Below are 23,439 nucleotides of genomic sequence, written 5' to 3' on the forward strand. Positions count from 1 at the left end.
AATCAAACAGGAAATTAAAAAAATACACGGAGACAAATGAAAATGAAAATGTAATGGTCCAAAATCTTTGGGCTGCAATAGGTGTTCTAACAGGGAAGATTATAGCAATATAGGTCTACCTCAAGAAAAAAAGAAAAATCTCAAGCAAATAACCTAATCTTAGACCTAAAAGAGCTAGAGAAAGAAGAAGAAGAAGAAAAAAGCCCAAATCCAGTAGAAGGAAGGAAATAATAAAGAGTAGAGGAGGAATAAATAAAATATAAAGAAACAAAACCCCTAAAACAATAGAACAGATCAATGAAATCAGGAACTTGTTCTTTGAAAACATAAATAAAATTGATAAACTTTTATCTAGACTCATCAAGAAAGAAAGAGAGGACTCAAATGAATAAAATTGTAAATGAAGGGGGAGAATAACAACTGACACCAAGGAAATATAGAGGATTATAAGAGAATATTACAAAAATTATACATCAAAAAATTGGACAACCTAGAAGAAATTGATAAATTCTCAGAAACATGTAACCTTCCAAAATGGAATCAAGAAGAAATTAATTAGCAATTTCAAAATTTGAAATTTATTAGCAATGAAATTGAAACTGTAGTAAAAATGCTCCTAACAAACAAAAATCCAGAAGAATTCTGCCAAATATTTAAAACGTTAATACCTATTCCTCTCAAACTATTCCAAAAACCAGAAGAGGAAAGAAAGCTTCCAAATTCACTCTATGAGGCTAGCATTACCCTAATAGCAAAACTGGATAAAGAGACTATAAAAATGAAAATTATAGGCCAATATCTCTGATGAATATAGATATAAAAATCCTCAATAAAATATTAGCAAACTAACCCAACAATATGTTTTAAAAAAATCATTCACCACAATCAAGTGTGATTTATTCCAAGGATGCAAAGGTGGTTCAATGTTCACAATCAAGCAACTTAACACATCATATTGAAGGCTGTGTGTTAGAAACTCACAGCTAACATCATACTCAATGGTCAAAAGCTCAGAGCTTTTAATTTACAATCAGGAACAAAACAAGGATGTCCACTCTCACCACTTTTATTCAAGACAGTACTGGAAGTCTTAGCCACAGAAATAGTCAAGAAAAAGAAATAAAAGCTACCCAAATTGGTAAAGAAATAAAAAACTTTCACTGTTTGTAGATGGCATCATACTATGTCGAAAACTGTAAAGACTCCTACAAAACACTGCTAAAACTGATTATGAATTCAGTATTGTTGCAAGATACAAAATTAATATACAAAAATCTGTTGCATTTCTATCCATTAATAGTGAAATAGCAGAAAAAGAAATTAATAAAATAATCCCATTACAATTATACCAAAAATAATAAAATAGTTGGGAATAAATTTTACCAATGAGATGAAAGACCACTACTCCAAAAACTATAAACTATTGATAAAAAAAATTGAAGATGACACAATAAATGGAAAGACATTCCATGCCATGCACTAGAAGAACCAAAGTTGTTAAAATGTCCATACTACCTAAAGCAATCTACAGATATAATGCAATCTCTCTCAAAACACCAATGACATTTTTCGCTAAACTGAAACAAATAATCCAAGATTTGTATGGAACCACAAAAGGCCCTGAATAGCCAGTGCAATCTTGAGAAAGAACAAAACTGGAGGTATCATAATCCCAGGTGTGAAGATATACTACAAAGATGTAGTAATCGAAATAGTATTCTACTGGCACAAAAACCGACACATAGATCAATGAAACAGAATAGAGAGCCCAGAAATAAACCCAAGCTTATATGGTCAGTTAATCCATGAAAAAGGAGGCAAAAATATAGAATGGGGAGAAGATAGTGTCTTCAACAAATAGTGCTGGGAGAACTGGACAGCTACATGGAAAAGAATAAAACCGGACCACTTTCTTTTATACCATACACAAAGGCAAATTCAAAAGGGTTTAAAGACCTAAATGTGAGCACCAACTCTATAAAACTCCTGGAAGAAAACATAGGCAGTAATTTCTTTGATAATCAGCCACAGAAACATTTTTCTAGATACGTCTCCTTTGGCAAAGGTAAAATTAAGTTATTGAGATTACATCAAAATATAAAAGGTTTTGTAGAGCAAAGGAAACCAACAACAAGACTAGAGGGTAATTTACTGAATGGGAGAAAGTATTTGCAAATGGTAAAACCAATAAGGGGTTAATATAAAAAAAATAAAGAAACTTATACAACTCAATACCCCAAAAATCAAATAATCTACTTTAAAACTTAGAAGAGGATCTGAACAGACATTTTTCTCTCTCTCTTTTTTAAAGATTTTATATATTTGGGAGAGAGAGAGTGAACAAGTGGAGGGGAGGGGCAGAGGGAGAAACAGACTCCCTGCTGAGCAGAGCACCTGCCATGGGCCTCGATTCCAGGACCCTGGGATCAAACCTGAGCCAAAGGTAGTTGATTAATCGACTGAGCCATCCAGGTACCCTAAGCAGACATTTTTCTAAAGAAGATACACAAATGGTCAGCTGACACATGAAAAGATGCTCAACATCACTAATCATTAGGGAAATGCAAATTAAAACTATAATGAGATTTCACCTTACATCTGTTAGAGTGGCTAAAATATAAAAGACAAGAAATAACAAGTGTTGACAAGGATGTGGAGAATAAGGAATCCCTCATTCACTATTGCTACAAATATAAATTAGTATGGCCACTATTGAAACTGTATAGAGCATCCTTAAAAAAATTAAAAATAGAACTACATTATGATCCAGTAATTCTACTACTGGGTATTTACTAAAAAAAAAAAAAAAAATGAAAGCACTTTCATTTGAAAAGGTATATAATTATTGCTGCATTATCTACAATACTCAAGCTATAGAAGCAACTTAAGTGTCCATCATTAGTTGAATGGCTAAAGAAAAAGTGTTACACACTCACACACACACACACACACAGAGGAATATTAGTTTAAAAAAAAAAGAGAATGAACTCTTGCCGTTTGCCACAACATGGATAGACCCAGAGGGTGTAATACTAAATGAAATAAGTCCAAAAGATCAAGACAAATGCCATATGATTTCACTCATATAAAATTTAAGACACAAAGCAAAGTAAAAATGGAGATGAACTAAAAAACAGACGCTTAAATACAGACAACAAACTGGTGGTCTCTCAAAGGAAGGTAGATGGGTGAAATAAATGAAGGGGATTAAGAGTACACTTATCTTGATGAGCACTCAGAAATATGTAGAACTGTTGAATCATTATATTGTACACCTGAAGCTAATAAAAACACTGTCTGTTAATTATACTTCGATTTTAAAAAAAGGCATTTGTATTTCTTGACTGTAAATTATTTCAATAAATCAGTTTTCATTGAGAATCCAAAAAGAATAATGATAGCAGAAGTAATTATACAAACTCAATTTTATAGTAATCTAAACATACATTATGAACTTTAGGCCATCTTTTTTATTTGAAATTAAAGTATAAATTTACCTTGAGTGTAATATGCTGATTTAAGAAGGTAATTTTATTCATCGGAAAAATGTACATGCTCATCTAACTTACATGAAGTTACATGATACAGAGATCAGAAGATACAGAGTATTTCCAACTTCTTGAGACCTTCGTTCTCCTTCCCAGATAATCAGAAACACCCCAAGCAACCATCGATCTTATTTCTATTGCCATAGATCAGTTTTGCCTGCTCTGGAACTTGATATAGATGGACTCACACACAGAATATGTATCTTTGCGAGTCTGGGTTATTTCATTCAGCATAAGGTTTTTGAAATTTACCTACATTCTTGTGTGTAGTTTATTTTTATTGCTGAGCAAATCCATTGTGTGAATATACCACAATTTATTCCATTACCTTGTCTTTTAAAGACAAATTCACTAATACTTTTCTGCAAAATCTTTAGACTTTTAGCTCTACTCACAAGTAAAGTGGATTCCTAAAGAACTAAAAGTGCTTTCAACCTTAATTAACCTGATAATTTATTATAAGTTTCACCTCATTTTGCAAATGTGTTTCTACCAATCATCATAGCATTTTGAAGTTGGGAGTTGCCTTGAATCTTTTGTTTTATAGATAAAAACGGATGCTTAGAAAGGCTCACTTAGTGACCAGAAGTAAAAACACAAATCAGCGGTACTTGGATGGTTCAGTTGGCTAAGTCTCTGCCTTCAGCTCAGATCAAGATCCCAGGGCCCTGGGATTGAGCCTGTTTCTGGGCTCCCTGCTCAGTGGGGAGACTGCCTTTCCCTCTGCCCCTCTCCTTGCTCATGTTCTCTCTCCTTATCTCTTTCTCAAATAACTAAATAAAATCTTTTAAAAAGTGCAAATCAGATTTCCTTCATTTTACTCTCTCTCCTCTATTGCAAACTATAAATATACATTATTTTAACCTGAGTGAATAAAATTAATGAGTTTATTTCAAAGGTAAATGAAAAAGTGATTGTTTCATATGTGCTTAATAGAATTTTGTTGTATAAAAAGCTCAATGAACCAATCTAAAATCTGGTACCATTTTCTTTTTCTTTTTTTTTTTAAGGATTTATTTAGTTTAGAGAGATAGTGCCAGTGCAATTAGGGGTAGGGGTAGAGAGAGAGAATCCTGAGAAGACTCCCTCCTGAGCACAGAGCGCATGGGATTTGATCCCACAACCAATGAGATTAAGACCTGAGCTAAAACCAAGTGTTGGACCCCCAACTGGCTTAGTCACCCAGGTGCCCTAAGATTTTTTTTTTTAAGTAATCTCTACACCCATCACAGGACTTGAACTCTCAACCCAGAGATCAAGAGCCACATGCTCTACTGACTAAGCCAGCCAGACACCTCTGGTACCATTTTCAAATGTGTATTTTCACCTGGTATTTCAGGACTATAACCAGGAACTTTGAAAAAATAAAATTGAAGTATATACTACAAAATTCAGGAAACATTCTGTGTATGTATTAGGATTTTTCTTTGATCACAGTAGCTGACTGTGATATTAGCATAAACACTATCAAAGACAGGCTGCCAACATATCTTGTCTTCTTTCAATAGTTCCTATTAGTATTTGCTCTGAGGGGGTGGGAAACTATTTCAGAAAGTCTATGATACAGTGAGATCGGAAGGAGTATGAATCAAATACAACTTATTCTTCTTGTGCTGGTTCCAGGAAAATGGCACTATTTTGTGGAGGTCATCTTTGAAGGAAGTCATTGACATGCTGGTAAATGTTTACCAAACCAGTCTCTGGAAATAATAACTCTGATTTCTATCATTTGATTATTTTCATGGTGTAAATACTTGCACATTGGCCAATTTCAAGCTGCCAACATGATGTCAGCTGGTTTATAAAATCCCTGACAATTTAGCAATCAACTATCATGAGACTCTCAGAACACTACTTGCTGGAGAATGCAAAATAGTTAGATATTTTTCAGCTTTCAACCTCTAGGAGGGTAAAAAAAAGGAAAAAAAAAAAAGAAGGAAAGGAAGGAGGGAGAGATGGAGGGAGGGAGGCTGGCAGGCAAGAAAGAAGAGAGGAAAGAAAATTAAAAGAAAGTATAAAGGAAAGAAAGGACATTCACCTTCATGGAAGCCAATTAGATTAACTCGAAGTGTGATCAAGAAAGTCATTTTTATGAATCAGTTAAGCATTAAACAAGGAGATTCCTCCCCACCCCCCAACTTTAGCTGGGAAGACCCAAAAGCCTGGAGATTAGAAGAACTGGGGTTGGAAGATCATCTTCAAAGATGACTTTTCTTACATTTTAACCCCTTGGCTATGATGGCTGAAGATGGGCTTACCAGGGATGCTGAGACTGTCAACCACCTACATGTTACTTCTTTATGTGGTATGGGCTTCTCCTGGCATGGCAACTGGGATCCTAGAAGAAATATTCTGAAAGGGACCTTCTTAAGAGCAAGTGTTCCAAGATGACCAAGCAGAAGGGGAATCCCCATTATGATTGAGCCTCATCAATCACATAGGTAACTTCCACCTTTCTCCATTGGTCAAATTAGTCACGGGCTCTCTCAGATTCAAAGGGGATATAAACTTCACTGTTTATTGAGAGGAGTATTAAAAAACTTATAGCCATTTTATAAACATCTGTGATCAATGAATATATAAATAGTGTGCCGGAATTTGATAGACTGTGTCACTTGTTTAGAACAAGTTTTGGGGGGGGGGCAGTTGAAATATATTGGCTTTTGCATGCTTGAGTAGACCAGTCTGAATGGAAATAAGACATTCTGCACCCAGAGAAGGGTCCAAAGAAAAGCTTCTGCTGTCAAGAACAAAGGTGGTAAATGAAGAGAGTCATAATGTAGCAGGGTAAGAAATGAGGCTGCATGGCTGCATGGTCTGAGAATGATCACTAAGGAGTTATGAACTGGGAACAAGTTTTCTATATTGAATAGCAAAGAATGCCAAGGATTACCTTCCTCTACCAAAAGCTAGGAAGAGGCAAGGAAGGATCCTCCCCTAGAGTCTTCAGAAAGAGCGTGGCCCTGATGACTCTTTGACTTTGGACTTAGTCTCCAGAACAGTGTTCTGTTTCAAACCACTCAGTTTGTGGTCATTGTTATGGCAGGCCTAGGAAACAAATACAGTTTCTAATCAGTCCAATGTAATGACAAGGGTCCTCATAAGTGGAAGAGGGAGGCAGAAGAAAGAATCAGAGAGATGATAATATGAAAAGGACTCAACTTGACATTGCTATCTTTGAAAATGGATGACGGGGTCATGAGCTAACAAATATATGTGGCCTCTAGAAGCTGGAAAAAAACAATTAAATGGATGATTCCTCCAGAGGGAACACTGCCCTGCTGACACCTTGGTTTTACCTAGTGAGATCCAGTTCAGACTTCTGACCTATATAATGGATGTATTGGTTTAATTCATTCAATTTATGGTAATTTCTTATAGCCAAAATAAGTAACTAATACAAAGACAGTTGATTCTTTGGCTCCATGCTAACCAGGTTGGTTTTGGTGGGGAGCAGATTGGCAACATAAGCCCCTGGGGAGTGGGGAGTGGGGCCAGGGATGGGTGGAGGGTGGTCAGGTAGACACCACCTTTCAGTCAGAATCCAAGGAAGCAAAGAGAGGTGGTAAGTCAGGCCCTGTTTTGGACTGAGTTATGTCTCCCCAAAATTCATATGTTAAAGTACTAACATCCAACATTTCAAAATGCAATAATATTTAGAGAGAGGGCCTTTATAGGGGAAACTAAGATAAAATAAGGTTACATGGGTAGAACCTAATGCAATTAGGTAGGACCTAATGCAATATGACTCGTATCATTACAAGAAGGGAAAATTAGGATGGGGCGCCTGGGTGGCTCAGTGGGTTGGGCCTCTGCCTTCGGCTCAGGTCATGATCCCAGGGGCCTGGGATCGAGTCCCGCATTGGGCTCTCTGCTCAGCAGGGAGCCTCTTCTCCTCATCTCTCTCTCTGTCTGTCTCTCTGCCTATTTGTGATCTCTCTCTCTGTCAAATAAATAAATGAAATCTTTAAAAAAAAAAAAAAAGAAGGGAAAATTAGGATATCAATGCACATAGAGAGAAGTATAGGGAGAAGGTTGTTATCTATAAGGAAAGAGGCCTCAAAAGAAACCAACCCCCCTGACACCTTGATCTTGAATGCCAAGCCTCCAAACTTGTGAGAAAATAAATTTCTATTGTGTAAGCCACCTAGTTTGTGGTACTTTCTAATGACAGCTCTAATAAGCTAATACATGACCCCAATCCTTCACTTCCCTCATTTTCTAGATTAGGGCATTATGACTCAGAAAAAATAAATGACTTAAGTCATTTCTAGAACTATTGGGACTGCAGTCTGCAGTGCTTGATGGTGACGAAGAGAACTAATGAACACCCTGGGGCTCTTCTTGCAGTTTTAGGTGAGGCTTTGTGATGTGGTTGCCTGCTTTTTAAGCTCTTCACATCTGGACATTTAGAACTCGGTGTGTGTATGTCATTTCTTACTGGATGAATAAAGGCCAAATTTTTTTTTAAGATTTTATTTATTTATTTGACAGAAATCACAAGTAGGTGGAGAGGCAGGCAGAGAGAGAGAGGAGGAAGCAGGCTCCTAGCTGAGCAGAGAGCCCGATGCGATGTGATGCGGGGCTGGATCCCAGGACCCTGGGATCATGACCTGAGTCGAAGGCAGAGGCTTTAACCCACTGAGCCACCCAGGTGCCCCTAAAGGCCAAATTTTAAAAACAAAACAAAACAAAATGGAAATGGTCAAGTGATCAAAAATTTGAAGCTGAAAAAGAAAAATTCATTAAACACAAGTCAGATGTGATTTTGATCAAGATTGCATTTTATAGTAGATTCCACTGGGAAAAATACATTTTTATATACATTGCTAATCTGTTTTTAAAAATTTATTTTCCTAAGGATGGTGAGATATGGGAAGATGGGCCAGTTGATGGTGAAATGCATCTGTATGATATAATTCATTGTAACTGAACATAATTGCTTCGTGTAGTTTACTTGATAGTTACTATAAAGTTACTTGATAGTTACCATTATTCATGAGAAACTTGAACAGTGGGCTTGACTGGAAAACATTTTCCTACACTGTTCTGTTATCCTGATACACTGCAGGGCATGGTTATATTTACATATTTAATCCAGTTGCAAATAGAAATTAATAATAGATATTACCAAATAAATTACTCCATTGCAAATTAAAGGAGATTGTGGTTTTTTCTTCTTAATATATTCAAATCAAATACCCTTAGCCTTAGATCTCCTACGGAGAGAATATGGGTTGCTTCCATCCTGGGTATAAGAGAGTAATCTAAGCAGACTGTAAATTATTTAAGTTGGTCACTTTGCTCTAATACATGCTAAGTAGCTCTTTAAATCATTAATGAGGGCATCAGATTCTGCAATTGATTTGACAAATCAAAAAAAATACTATACTGCCTTTAATTACTTTTAAAAGAAAAGAATCAGAACCTGATTTTATTGAAATCAGATCATAGGTACTTAATAACCTACAGCAAAAAAAGAAAAAAGTTGAATTTCATACTATCCAAATTTCCAAAACTTTAACTCATTATATATATAGGCTCATGTACTGCCTATGGTGCCTCTTTTGTTCCTGTAACTTTTTCTACATTATTTCTGTTAGTCCTAATAACAGTGTTGGAGGCAGGCATTGTTATCCCTCTTTCGCAGATGAGGAAACTCATTCAGAGATTTAAATAACTTAGTCAGCTTGTATATCTCTGAACTGAGATTCATTCTGTGGTATGTTTGATGCCAGAGCCCATGTATTTTCTACTATATCATGCTGAATTTTATTTTATGGTTTACCGAGTGCTTTCAAAAATATCATTTTATTTGAGGCTCCAAAAGTCCTAGGAGGTAATTCCCTATTTTATGGTTAAGAAAACTGAGCATTCTAGCATCTGATCCCAAATAATACAGTTAGAAATGGTCTTTGAGTACTTTCTTCTCTACCCCAAGCTATAGCAAACATGTGTACCCACACATTCCACACATATGTAGAAGAGGAAAAAAAAATCTTTTCCTTTCCATCTTTTTAGATTTTTGGTTGCGGCTCCAGTTACAAAAGAGACTAATAAGAGATAAATAAACAAAAATATATTAGCTCATATGTATATGTCATATATGCACAGAAGAAGCTCAGAGATGAGTAAACTCAAAGATGTGGCTAGAACTTGAGCTTAAATACCATCATCAGCTAAAACAAAGGAAAAAGGGGAGAGAGAGGCAAATTTTGGGAGGTGACTAAGAAAAGTAGCTAAGCAATGATAAGGTTTATTACGCAGATTTAATCCATGTCTTTCTCTATCGATAAGAACCAAGATTTAGCATCTTCCTTCTTTTCCTGGTTTGAATAAGGAGATACCCTTACAAATGTGATTTCCTTTATAAATATTAATTTTCCTTACAAAAGTGTAACTTCTGATCTGTTTTTAGTGCTTCTCCTGTATCTGCTGTTTCCCGAAATAATCGATTCAAAACAACCCTTATGCCAAAGAGGCATACTCTGGTCTCCTACACATGCAGGCACAAGTAAGAAGGTACCCCCTATGACCCCAGCCCTGTCCCCCACCCCCCAGGGCAAGGAATGTAATAACTTGGCAGCCTATGGTGAAGGAATAGATGGGAACAGTCTTATACTTCACTTCCAAAGCCACCTATTTGCAAATGATTTCATTAATAATGAAGGACATGATAGAAATATTCTTTAGCTTTTATTACTTCTAAGAGGACATACATGTGTATGTATTGAACTGATTTAAACTTGAGAGCCTTCTCTTTACTTTTCATTGTCCCTGGGATGGGGGCTGCCAGAAGAAACTCGGGAAACTATTAAATTCTATTTTCAGATAAACAATAATTAAAGTACAAGTATATCATACACATTGCTTGGGACATACTTATACTTAAAGATTTAGTTGTTTGTGGGACACCTGGCTGGCTCAGTCAGTGGAGTATGTGACTCTTGATCTCAGGGTCATGAGTTCAAGCCCCATGTGGGGTGTGGAGACTGCTTAAATAAATAAAACTTAGAAAAAAAAATTTAGCTGTTTGTCTGAAGTTAAAATTTAATTTTATATCCAGTATTTTTGTTGGCTATACCTGGGAAGCCCTTCCCAGGAAGGAAATAGGAGTGCTATTGCAGGAGAGATGACATGACTCATGGATCTAAGAAGGTTCTGAGCTACTAATCATCATGTCAAGAGCCCTTCTTGACAAGAATAGCCCCACTTAGTATTTGTTACTATTATTTGGGAAATTCTATGACTTCCCTTGTTCCTTGGATTCTGCAGTAGTTCTCATGAAAAGTAGCAATTATAGTTATATATACCAAAATAAGAAAAGGAAGATAGAAGAATATTCTAGGTATAAGCTAAACAAACATACAAATAATTCACATTCTTGGAGTGATGATAGGATTTCTAATACCAAAAAAATTACTACTCATCCTTAATTCTCTAAATCAGAGATTCTTAACCTTAGCAGTATCAGAATCACCGGGATGGCTTGATAAAACACAGATTATGGGAACCCATTCCTGGAGTTTCTGCTTCAACAGGAGTGGAGAGTGGGGAAGGGTGAGAATTTATACTTCAAACAAATTCCCAGGTGACCCAGATGCTGTTTATTCAGATTGTACAGTACCAAAATTCAGCTTCCTCCAGAAGTACTCAAACTACTGAGGAGGTAGCTAGCTAATTGAATTTGACTAAATTTTGGTTAGGCACTAGGGCAAAGATTCCTACCACCTGACCCAAACTTCTTTGGAGCACATTTTTTGTTAGTAGTCTGCAATGTAATAAATCATGAAAGAAAAACTAGCTTTGCACTGCTCTCCCTTGCCTATTCTTAAATTCTGAGCCAAGGAAAAGATATGCCCAGTGGTGAGCACAAATTCATTCATTATCCTTTATTATCACCCAAAGCTATGCTTACTCTGCTGCAAAATCACAACCTGAATAACAGTCAGGAAATACTATCTGGAATATCATCTTCCTGTTGGTCTGCACGCTTTAAACAAGAGAGTATCCCTGGAATTAATTTTTCACACACATCCCTTCCAATTTTCACATCATGTCTCTTACTGAAGTGGCCATCTCATATTAGCATTTTGAAGGTGGCATATTTTGATGGCATGGTTAGGGCTCTTGATAATGCTTGTATTATTCTGGACATTTGCCTTCCCTCTTTCCCTTCCTCCTTCCCGTTTTTCCTTCCCTCCCACTTCCTCCCTCCCTCTCTTCCTTCCTCTTTCCTTCCTCCCTCCCTCCCTCCCTTCCTTCCTTCCTTCCTTCCCTCCTTCCTTCCTTCCTTCCTTCCCTCCTTCCTTCCTTCCTTCCTTCCTTCCTTCCTTCCTTCCTTCCTTCCTTCCTTCCTTCCCTCCTTCCTCCCTTCTTTCCTTCTTTCCTTCCTTCCTTCCTCCTTCCTTCTTTCCTTCCTTCCTTCCCTCCTTCCTCCCTCCCTCCCTCCCTTCCTCCTTCCTTCCTTCTTTCCTTCCTTCCTCCCTTCCTTCCTTCCTTCCTTCTTTCCTTCCTTCCTCCCTCCCTTCCTTCCACCCTTCCTTCCTTCTTCCTTCCTTCCTTCCTTCCTTCCTTCCTTCCTTCCTTCCTTCCTTCCTTTCTCCCTTCCTCCCCTCCTTCCTTCCTTCCTCCCTTCCTTCCTTCCTTATTTCCTTCCTTCCTTCCTTCCTCTTTCTTTCTCTCTTTCTCTCTCTCCTTCCTTCTTCCTTCCTTCCCTCCTCCTCCTCCTTTCTCTTTCCCTTCCCTTCCCTTTCTTTCTTTCTCTCTTTATTCTGACATTTTAATGTTTTACATGAAAATAGGTGCCAAGAGAATATGCCAAAGGACCATGTCATAGAAGTGTTTTTGCACTGTAATTCAAAAACATAGTCTCAGACCCAACGCCTCTTTTAATATGAGGGACATCTTTAAGGAATTCACATATGTGAGTTTTCCAGATCAGTCAAAGAACTTTATGTTTTAACCATCAGTCCTCCCCCACAGAGTTTTTTGGAAATTTTAACCTTTTTTTTTTCTTTCAAGATGGCTGTACACTAGTCTTCCCTCTTCAATACACTAAACTGTGTAATCTCTCATTGATTTAAGGTCACCAGGACACATCTGCTGTTTGTACTTGACTTCAATAGTTTTTGAAACAGGAACAATTAAAGTGGTGGGTGGTAGTGGGGAACCTTACTCAAATGGCTTTGGAATTCTGATATGTGTGTCTTATAGTTCTGCTGTCACCATACTTAAGGTCAGCTGTACTTTCTTGTTACTGTTAGCTTTTACCAAGTTTTCAAAATGTTCATCAAAATGTATACACAGTTATAATCAAGTCTCTTTATGAGTCAAGTACGTGGCTTTGTGACTTTCTTGTTTGCTTTTGAATTTCAAGCTATGCTCCAAGTGCTAAACATGTGGCTTTTGATAAATCATGTGGAAGGGTATATGTCGTGCTTTATACATGGAACAAAGCCTGATAACTCACTTTTCATAAGGCTTTTGAAGTCACAGGAATGTTTCAACACTGAAGCTGCACACCTTCTTGTATGTAAGGGTAAGCGAACTACTGGACAAAATAATGGGCTACAAAGGATTGGCCCTCAACAATACTTTGAAGTAAAGAAATGTTTTTCTCTACAGCCTCAACCTCCTTTTTTCCATAAACTTTCCCCATCTGGGAGCTGCCAGATTAAATAGAAGAATCTCAGTTAAATTTGAAATTCAGGTAAATGCCTGCTACTTTTTAAAACATGAGAATGTCCCAAATATCGAAGAGTACATACTTATACTAGAAAAGTATTTGTTCTTTATCTGAAATTCAAATTTAACTGGGTGTTCTCTTCAGTTTCGATCTATCCCAACCCCAAATCACAGTAACATTTTTCTTTTTCCTCTACCAAGCTACTTTCACAGAAAAATTTTTGAAGTCAATCAAACTAAGTTATAGAATGGTAGATAGGATTATAGTCATCATGATTATCTTTATTCAATAAAACCAGAATGTTACAGAGGAGAGTTAATCACTGAGATGGTGCCCAGGGGTCCTGGGGACAGTGAGCACTTCTTGCTTTTGAACTTTTACATGAGGCGTTTTAGTGCCTCAAAGTTAAAGCTGGTTCAGGAACAGCAGGTGAGGAATCTTGGCTGTCTTCTGGCATGGCTGCTAAGAAACTATGAGTCTAGAACATGCCATTTTACCTCCGTGTCACAGTTATCTACTACCATATACCAAACTACACAAAGCCTAGTGACTTAAAACAATAATCATCTTATTATGCTTCACAATTTAATAGGTTAGAAATTCAGGTATGTTTCCACTGGATGATTTTTCTCCATATGGAATCCTTGTAGTATTGACTGATGACTTCTCTGGTCTGGAGGGCCTGAGACTGTTCCACTCACAAGTCTGGTATTATGAGCTGGCATTACTCTCTCCACACCTGCTCAGACTTCTTCACAGAAGGGTAGTTTCAGAACACTTGGACTTCTGCTTTGGAGGTTCAGGCTTTAAGAGGTAGTGTTTTATTGGGAAGAAAATAATTTTCCTCTCTCCTCCTAGGTTCATTGTCCAGAGCCCTGTAAATTAAACTGAAAGAAAAGATAAAAAGCAGATTAATGGGACAAAAAGGTTTACATATACAGCAGCCAAAAAGAGAAGTAGCTGGTTGATTCAATGAGTAAAGTTGGAGGCTTATATATACAACTTAGAAAAGAAAAGGGACAGGAAGATGCTCATAAAGAACGAATAAGTTTCTGGGGTACCTGGTGGCTCAGTCAGCTAAGTGTCTGCCTTTGGCTCAGGTCATGATCCCAGGGTCCTGAGATCAAGCCCCATGTTGGGCTCCTGCTCAGCAGGGAGTCTGCTTCTCCCTCCCTTTCTATTCCTTCCCCCAGCTCATGCTCTTACTCTCTCTCTCTCTCACATATAAATAAATAAAATCTTTTTTAAAAATTGCTAAAAAAAAAAAAAAAAGAAAAGAAAGAAAAGAAACTTTCCTTAGGAAAAACAAATGAGATTTTAGAAGAATAAATGTGAGATAAGAAAGCTTGTGATAATGTTTGTCTATACAGGTATGAGTGGCCTTTTGGTCTTCTTCAGGGTCATAAAACTCCTCAAAAAGGAATCAATGGTAGGTTTATGCTAGTTCTTCCTCTTGGCAATAGATTCACTGTAAAGAGGGAATTTATGGCAGCCTCATTTCCCAGAAGTTGTTTTTAGTTAGATAATGAACACTCAGAGAAGACTTCTTTTTGCATCTATTGAATCTCAAATGTCTTAGGCTTAAAATTAAAATAATCTTCATACCAATGCTGGGGTTCCAAGTAGTTCCTTAATTTCCAAGAGATTAAGGATAAAGCTGTAAGACTTCTTCCTACTTAACCTCACAAGACACACAGCCTTATTTCTGCCACAGTATATTAGTTGAAAAGAGTCTCAGTCCAGAATACCAGGATATATAGTTTACTGAGGAGCTTTCTTTAGAGACCAGTACGATACCCGCTGAGACTCAGTTTCTGGCTCTGTGAAATAGGCTAAGATTACAATTTGTTGTAGAAGTAAAAATTATGCAAACAAAGCAGATGTAAACATTTTTTAAAATATCCCGTTTTTATTGCAATGTATTAGACAGCCTGAGTCTAACTTTTCTACTATCATATCCATTCTCTGAATTTTGTATGTAGGATTTTATTTATATATAACAAAATTATAATTTATACTTCTAATGGATTATAGAACTTTATTTAATTATATATATTACACATTTATAAATACATAAAATGCACATATAAATACACATTTGCACATATATACCCTGAGGTATTCATTGGTATGTAATGGATTGACTTCTTTCTATGCATCTGAAATGGTACTAGATAGGGGTGCCTGGATGGCTCAGTTGGTTAAGTGGCCAACCTTTGATTTTGGCTCAGGTTTTGATCTTAGGATCCTGGGATTGAGCCTCATGTTGTGCTCCACGCTCAGTGGGAGGTCTGCATGAGGGGTCTCTCTTTCCTCCACTGTTCATTCCCCTGCTCATGCTCTCTCTCTCTCTCTCTCTCAAATAAATAAATAAATCTTTAAAAAAAAATAAAATGGCACTAGTTAAGTACCATCCTTGGAGTGAAGAATATAGTCATTTAAATGTTTTGTAGGATTTCATTCTATCACAGAATCTCAGTAGAAAAAGGCTGGTTTAAAATGCTGAAATCACTTTGGAAAAGCTAGTACAACTCTTACAATACCATCCTTTTAAGATATTATATTAGCTACATACTGAAAATCAGTGTGCAGATAATGCAGAGAAGATAAGATCAAATTTAAAGATGAGGTAATAAAACTATACTCCTTTGCTATACACTTTCATCCAATTTAAGTACATCATCCCCAAGCACATGCACACTCACACACACACACACACACACACACACACACAAATATGGGAGGAAAAATGTACTCAAGGATATATACAATCAAATCACTTGTGTACTGACAGACTGATATCCACATATCTCCTCCAATCATTAGACTCACTCCTTAAGAAGTTCAAGGGCTGAGACTCAATTTCTTATTAGAATTCTCTCATGGAATTTTCTCCTCTTTGTGAAAAAAAACCTCAATAGCAAGAGATATCATCTAGCCTGCAACCTTAAAACTTGTCAGTCATTTGGAAACTCCCATGAAACCATTTTGTACCACATTATTTATTTGAGAAGTTATAAATGTTACTGCTTGAATGTAGCAAAGAAAAGATTTTTATGATACCAGATATATGATTTGACAGGATTTTAAAGTTTACCGACCAGATATTTTACATTCCTGGAAGAAGTCTTAGAAAATGAAGCTCTTCACAATTTTAAGAAGTTAAAATTCTATTTCTTTGGTAAGATGTCTCTGACATAGTCTATGAACTGTGGTCTGCTAAGATGTATGATGGCATAAGAAATTTTCACACAAAACACCAATGAGATTCTCAGTGAGCAGTATGAACATCTCTCCTCAGTGACATCTGCAGAAGTTAAGATGACTTGGAATTACTGCACATATGCTTTGCCACCCAAAGAACCAACTACAGGTGATCTTTTCCCACAACATAGGTAAAGAAAGTTTTTTCCTAAAGTCTGAAATAATGATTTATTATTTCCTCAGGAAATATTACATGAATAGGATACTATTGTATTTTTATCACTACAGAGAAATTCACGAATAAAATAATTATTTTATGTCATTTAGACATAAACTTTTTTTTTCTGCAATAATCTGGATGGTTCCAATGATTCTTGAGAGTCTCAGTAGTCCTTTAGTTATAAGAATTTAGTCTATGAGTGGAAATCCAGAAAAATCCAAATGTTTATTCTAATGAAGATGATCGAACTGAAGCTAAAAATCTGTGTTAAATAATACAGAAAAGATAAGATTGGTCTTCTACCCAATACCGAAAATTTTAGGGACTTTGTTTTCATTTTGCTATACTAAAAGAAACACATGCTATTCTTCTGGAAACAAATGGTGGCAAGTGGAATTAAACAATTGAGAATCATCAGGTAGGGGCACCTGTGTAGCTCAGTTGGTTAAGCATCTGCCTTGGGTTCAGATCATGGTTTCATTGTCCTGGGATTGAGCCCCATATCAGGCCCCCTGTTCATCCGGGAGCTTGCTTCTGCCTCTCCCTCTGCCTGCCTTTCTGCCTACTTGTGTTCTCTCTCTCTCTCTTTCAAATAAATATTAAAAATCTTTAAAAAAGAAAAAGAATAATCAGGTATTCGGGTCAAGTAATATATTTTCCTGATATTTTAGGTATATATAAGATGTACAGATATATAAGAGGCCACAGTTAACCAATCAATTTTAGGGAAACATCAAGGGAAAAAGAAAATGGTTGTTTTAGAGAAAGTTGATTGTTCTCCTGACACAGATGTTTGTCAAATTGTGGTGTGCATTATTTGGGGCTACCCTTGGAGATCACCTGGTGAGATCTTGGCAGCTGGTATTAGAAATGCAGAGGTTGTTTCATCATGAGAATTTTCTGACTTTTAGAAGCTTCCTGGGGACAATCCCAGATGGCTTACTTAGCAGGAAACTAATTTATTTGTAGCTCCAAACACTTGCTGGAATCCCTAGTGTCTTAATGAACAGGATCAGAAGCTCCCTTGTGGTTAATCTGCAAGCCCTATTAACTCTTTCAGGCTAAAAGTGTACCATTAAGAGCCAAGTTACTTGTATTGCTCATTGTAACTTAATAATTGGGCTGGGCTTGATTCAGTAAAATTAATTCAGTGAGAAAGCCGACTGGCTTTACACCATGAGAAGCTACAAGTCAAGAGCTTCTTTTTTAAAAAAAAATTTTTTTTAACTTTATTTTATTTTTTTCAGTGTTCCAAGATTCATTGTTTATGCACTACACCCAGTGCTCTATGCAATACGTGCCCTCCTTAATACCCACCACCAGGCTCACCCACACCCCACACCCCCAACCCCTCCCCTCCAAAGCCCTCAGTTTGTTTCACAGACTCCAGTCTCTCACAGTTCATCTCCCTCTCTGATTTCCCCCAACTCCCTTCTCCTCTCCTTTTCCCAATATCCTCCATGGTAGTCCTTATGCTCCACAAATAATTGAAACCATATGGTAATTGACTCTCTCTGCTTGACTTATTTCACTCAGCATGATACCCAAGATCTACAAAGAACTCCTCAAACTCAACTCTCAAAAAACAGATAATCACATCAAAAAATGGGCAGAAGACATGAACAGACACTTCTCCAAAGAAGACATACAAATGGCTAACAAACACATGAAAATGTTCATCATCATTAGCCATCAGGGAGATTCAAATCAAGAGCTTCTTAGGCTGGGTCATTTTCTGCCTGGCATGGAATTCAGTCCTGGCCAGAGCTGCTCTTTCCAGACATTCTAGATGTCTAGGTAGAAGAAGTTAAAATTCCAGGAGGTTAGGACCTAAAACTGGGTGGAGATTGTTGGGAGAAGTGGAATATTCTGAAAGAAGCTGAGGTTCAAAGGTAGGGTTGGGGTTTTTTAGAGAGGAGAGGTTTAAATGTAAGAACAAAAGGGAGCATTAAGGACAAATGATAAAGTGTAAAGAATGGAATCTCTGTGACTTGAGGCATATTAACCGCTTTGACTTTTAGCCTATTTATTTATCAGATGGTGAGATGCTGACTCACTCAACCATGGGGTCCCTGGGCATCATGTTGGGGGTCCCTGGGCATCATGTTGGGGGAATAGTGACTCAATCAGAACCTCAAGAGGCAGGCTGGGTATAGATCATGGAAGTCCTTGTGGACTACCTAGAGTTTCTACCTTTTTTTCTCCCCAGACAATAGGAAGTGAATAGAAGTCTTTCAAGAGGGGAGTAGAATAAATAGGTTTGCTGTATATGGAAGGAACTACTGATGTTGACAGTAGATGAAAAGTGTGAAGCCTGTACCTAAGGAGATGAGAAGTTGATGCAACAGCCCAGATAAAGGATTGTGAGAGAGAGACCATGGCAGTAGGAATGGTGATGAGAGGCCATTCAATCACTCATTCAACAGATACTTGTTAAATACCTATTATATGCTAGAAGCTGAGTTTTATATACCAGGAGGAATACAGAAATGAATAAAATTGACCAGTCACTTGATCTCACTTGATTCTGGTGAGAAAGATAAAAAGTTCTTGGGAGAAAGATATTCAGAAAATTCTTCACCAATTCTTAAATATGAAATATTCCTGTAGCATCCAATCCATCCCCAAAGCAATCAAACCATATGAAAATCATGCAGCCCTTTTAGTCCTTCAATGAGATTACTTTGTATGACATGAGGAGCAGAGAACAGTAAGACCCCAGTGGAACAAGATGCAGCATATGCCCACGAGTACACAGACAACTGTACATACATTTAATAGAAAGCATTAGTTACAGGCACAGCTAGTTTTTGAAGGAAGGTGTTTATTAAAAGGTAGAACCTTGTCTGCTGGACTCCTTGATGACTTTGCCTAGAAAAGTCTGCATTTAGGTGTCAGGGAAGGACGCATGGCCTCATAACAAAGACAATAATTGGAAACTCAACTGTTCCTTCTTACTTCTCAGATCTTAAGAAAGTCTACTCCGTATACATCTATGAGATACATGCAACTTTAATTGGGAGGAAAAATTTTCCATCTGCCAACTTAATTCCAGTGATAAGGATGGAGGGCAATTACAAATTAACTGAAAGTAGACAAATTAACAGGAGAAAAGTTATTTTGTGTGGGGGAGCATTCAGATGAAGAGGTTCACCCAAACAGCTAGAGATGGGGGTTTGTATGGCAACTTCATAGTGGAAAGGGATCAGGGAGAAAGGGCTTCTGGGGGGAAACAAATGGGCTTTAGGAAAGATAAATGGGCTTTTAAGAGAATAAATGGAAGATATGACAGTTTGAGATAATATTTGTTCATGTGGTCTCTCTATCCCAGTGTGACTGGTCATCTCCTTACTGGGAGTGAAGTTCTCCTTGGGTGATGGGAGGTATGACAACCTATCAGAAGATTTTGCCTTTAGTCAGATAAGACTATTTCAGGTACGAGATCAAGATAACACAGAAGGGAGACCCAGGAGCATGGAGTCCAAGAGAATGTGGTCTTCTAGGACTTCTTGGAAATCTCAGTGCCATCTGAACTTCCTTAGGGGATGGAATTGAAAGCTTAACCAATTTCATTTGTATAGTAAGGTGCACAGAAAGACTCTTCTAATTACTGACATTAATATCTCTCTACCTTCAACTAATCTACCACAAGTACAGCTTATTTAAGTACTTAGGTATAACAAGTGCTACAGAGATGAGTAAAGAAGTGTAAGAAATAAGCATCTAAGGGCACGTGGGTGGCTCAGTTGGTTAAGTGTCTGCTTTCAGCTCAGGTCATGATCCCAGGGTCCTGGGATCGAACCCTGAATTAGGCTCCTTGCTCAGAGGGGAGCCTGCTTCTGCTTCTGCCCCCACCTTACTTGTTCTCTTTATCTTTCTCTGTCAAATGAGTAAATAAAATATTTAAAAATTAAAAAGAAAAAAGAAATGGGTATTCATAAGATAAGGTATGGAGTGGCTGTCTTTGCTCATAATTTGGCTCGGCCATTATATGTGATCTTAAATGAATTCACCACTCTGAACTGCAATTTCATCATCTAGACAAAGTAAGCAATATAATTCTTACTTTTGAGAGTTTACTAGGTATTAGACATCTCATGTACATTATATTTATTTGTCCTTTTAGGTTATGATGGAGGTATTATACTCTTGTTAACAAACACAAAAGATTTAAGAGGTTAAGACACTTAATATCACACAGGTAGTAGGGAACAGAGGTGAAATTAGAATCTAATTCTGTCTGATTAGAAATTTCATCTTTTTATTGCTGCTTATGCCACCTTAATATGAAGTTGCTATAAAGATAGATTAAATTAAATGATGAAATATAAATAAATTGGCCAGTATAATTCATGGCACATAGAAGGCACTCAACACATGGAAACAGCTTCATAATTGTTTAATCAGGAAGAATAAAATAATCTCTATAAGATTCTTTTTGCTCTAATGCTCGCTGACTGTGATCCCTGACCTTTTGGAGATTAATTTTTTTTTTTCTTCTTTGAATGTCCTAACTTGTTTATTAGGTAAGAATTTTACAAACATTACTTATTTCAGCAGTAATGGTGGACTTGGAGAGTATTGTGTCTTCTCCATATTGGGAGGCAAGAACAGCCAATAGTGTGGTAGAACTTGTGACCCTTTCCATGGCTAGGGCTCTTGAGCTTACTGATGCCAACCCTCAGATCTCCCTGTGCTTATGGACTGGTTAGGTGATCCACTGGGTGTCAGGATTTCTTCTGATAGCTTTATAGAATGGATCAAGGAGGATAAACTGGAAGAATTTGGATGTGGAATCTTTGCCAACCCAGTAAGTGTTCAAGACTCTCAGAGCCCCAGGGTGATGTCCAGCTCTCTCATCTGCAACAGACTGAAGGCTTTGGGCAAACTTTAGCTGGTTAACACCAAGCTTGGCATAGGTAGCACCCTTAGGATCTGGGTGTTTGTTGCCACCGTGTCACACACGAATCCGATATATGGCATAACCTTGGTTGGCCTTATGCCATAGTTTACGCACTTTATTGGGCAGTTTGGTGGATTGAGTGGGGTGAGGAGGCCCTGTGGAGCTCAGAGAGCTAGCAGGACCAACAGTGGTACAACCTGAAAGCAAAAGACATTATGTAATACTTCTTTTTCCTCCATAGCTCCTGGATGTACTTGTAAGCACCCATCTTGGCTTACCTTGGAGCTGATGACTGATGCCAGATGGAAAGAAAAGAGCTCTTCTCCCCAAATCCTTTTATGGCTCCTCCGAGATTAAATCTTCTAACATAAATCATACATAAACACACACACACACACACACACACACTGAATTTTTTTAAAAGGAGAGGAAGAGAGAGCAGAAGTAGGGGGAGTGGCAGGCAGAGAGAAAAGAGAGTGGGGAGAGTGCTCCCCACTGAGCAAGGAGCCTGATGCAGGACTTAATCCCAGGACTCTGGGATGATGATCTGAGCCAAAGGTAGCCACTTAACCAACTAAGCCACCCAGGCATCCCCATGCACACTGAATTAAATAAGGGTGCATACCTTATAGAAGAGAGCAAATGAATAGTGTATTGTCAAAAAGAATTTAGAGATTCAGAGAAGGGAAAATTGATTGAGGAAAGAGCCTCCTTCATGAAGGAGGTAGAACCTGAGCTGGGGAGTATTTGCATGGTGCTTAAATGGTTAATAGAATTTCCCTAAGAACCTCATTTAGAATAGAAATTAGTTTAGGCTTTTGGGTGAATATGACTCATTTAAATGCTCAAAACCATGAATCACTCAGAGTAGCATTATGGGTAATTTTAATGAAACATCTTTAAGGTCGCTATTCCTTTGTTAACTGCTTCTATTGAATTTAAACAAAAGTCCCATTTCATTCCAAATTTAAATCCAAAAGAGATTTGATCTTTTCTTCCTGCCATTTTGCAACCAATGTAATTTCTAACAAGTGGCTGGAATTAAGATGTGAGTCAGATCAGTAAAACCACATTTGAAACTGAATGGAATACCAAAGCAGAAGGGGGATAAAGGGAAGATTTTAGAATGACGTATCCAGTTAAAACCACTTGAACTGGCCCTCATCAATTCCTGACATCTCCACCTTTCAGTGACTTACAGGACTCTGCTAATGTTCTCCTATTTGGAGTGGTAAGAAGTTAGAAAAAGTAAGTTTAAAAAAATGAAAAATTATAAGTAGCTCACACACAGAGATCTGTATGTAAATGTTAACATCAGATATATTCCTAAAACCCCAAACTGGGTACCAACCAAATGTCTGTCCACTGGGAAATAGTATATAGATTGTGGTATATCCATACAACACACCACACAATAATGAAAAGAAACAACATTAATGCATGCAGTAACAAACTGAGGCCCTACAGTGTAATGTTAAGTGAAAGAAGCCAGGCACAGAAGCCCACTGCCTACCATGTGATTCTATCTGTATATCGTTTTCTAGAAAAAGGAAAAGTATAAGGGCAGAAATCAGTTCAGTTGTTACCAGGCATCAGGAATGGAAGGAGGAAAACAAAACAAGACAAAAAAGGAAGGAAGGAAGGAAGGAGGGGAAAGAAGATTTTGGAAGGAACCAAAGAGGCATACACTTAATTTTTCTAATATTTTTATCATAGTACAGTATGTATAAAATTTACTATCTTAATCATTTTAAGTGTATAATTCAGTGGTATTAAGTACTTTCATACCGTTATATAATAAAGATTAATAATATTCCATTGCTTATTCATTCATTCATTGGTAGACATTTGGGTTACCTCCATGATATAAATAGTG

The 23,439-nt window shown here is 37.3% G+C and overlaps 1 pseudogene across 1 annotated transcript; it reads right to left on the minus strand.

The window, feature by feature from the left end:
- Positions 1-21,213: 21,213 nt before the first annotated feature.
- LOC309848937 (large ribosomal subunit protein eL15 pseudogene) lies at positions 21,214-21,831 on the minus strand (annotated as a pseudogene). Its single transcript has one exon. The product of its transcript is annotated as a large ribosomal subunit protein eL15 pseudogene (transcript).
- Positions 21,832-23,439: the final 1,608 nt, after the last annotated feature.

Source organism: Mustela nivalis (assembly GCF_964662115.1).
Source record: "Mustela nivalis genome assembly, chromosome: 15".
In the NCBI taxonomy this organism is placed as follows: Eukaryota; Metazoa; Chordata; class Mammalia; order Carnivora; family Mustelidae; genus Mustela; species Mustela nivalis.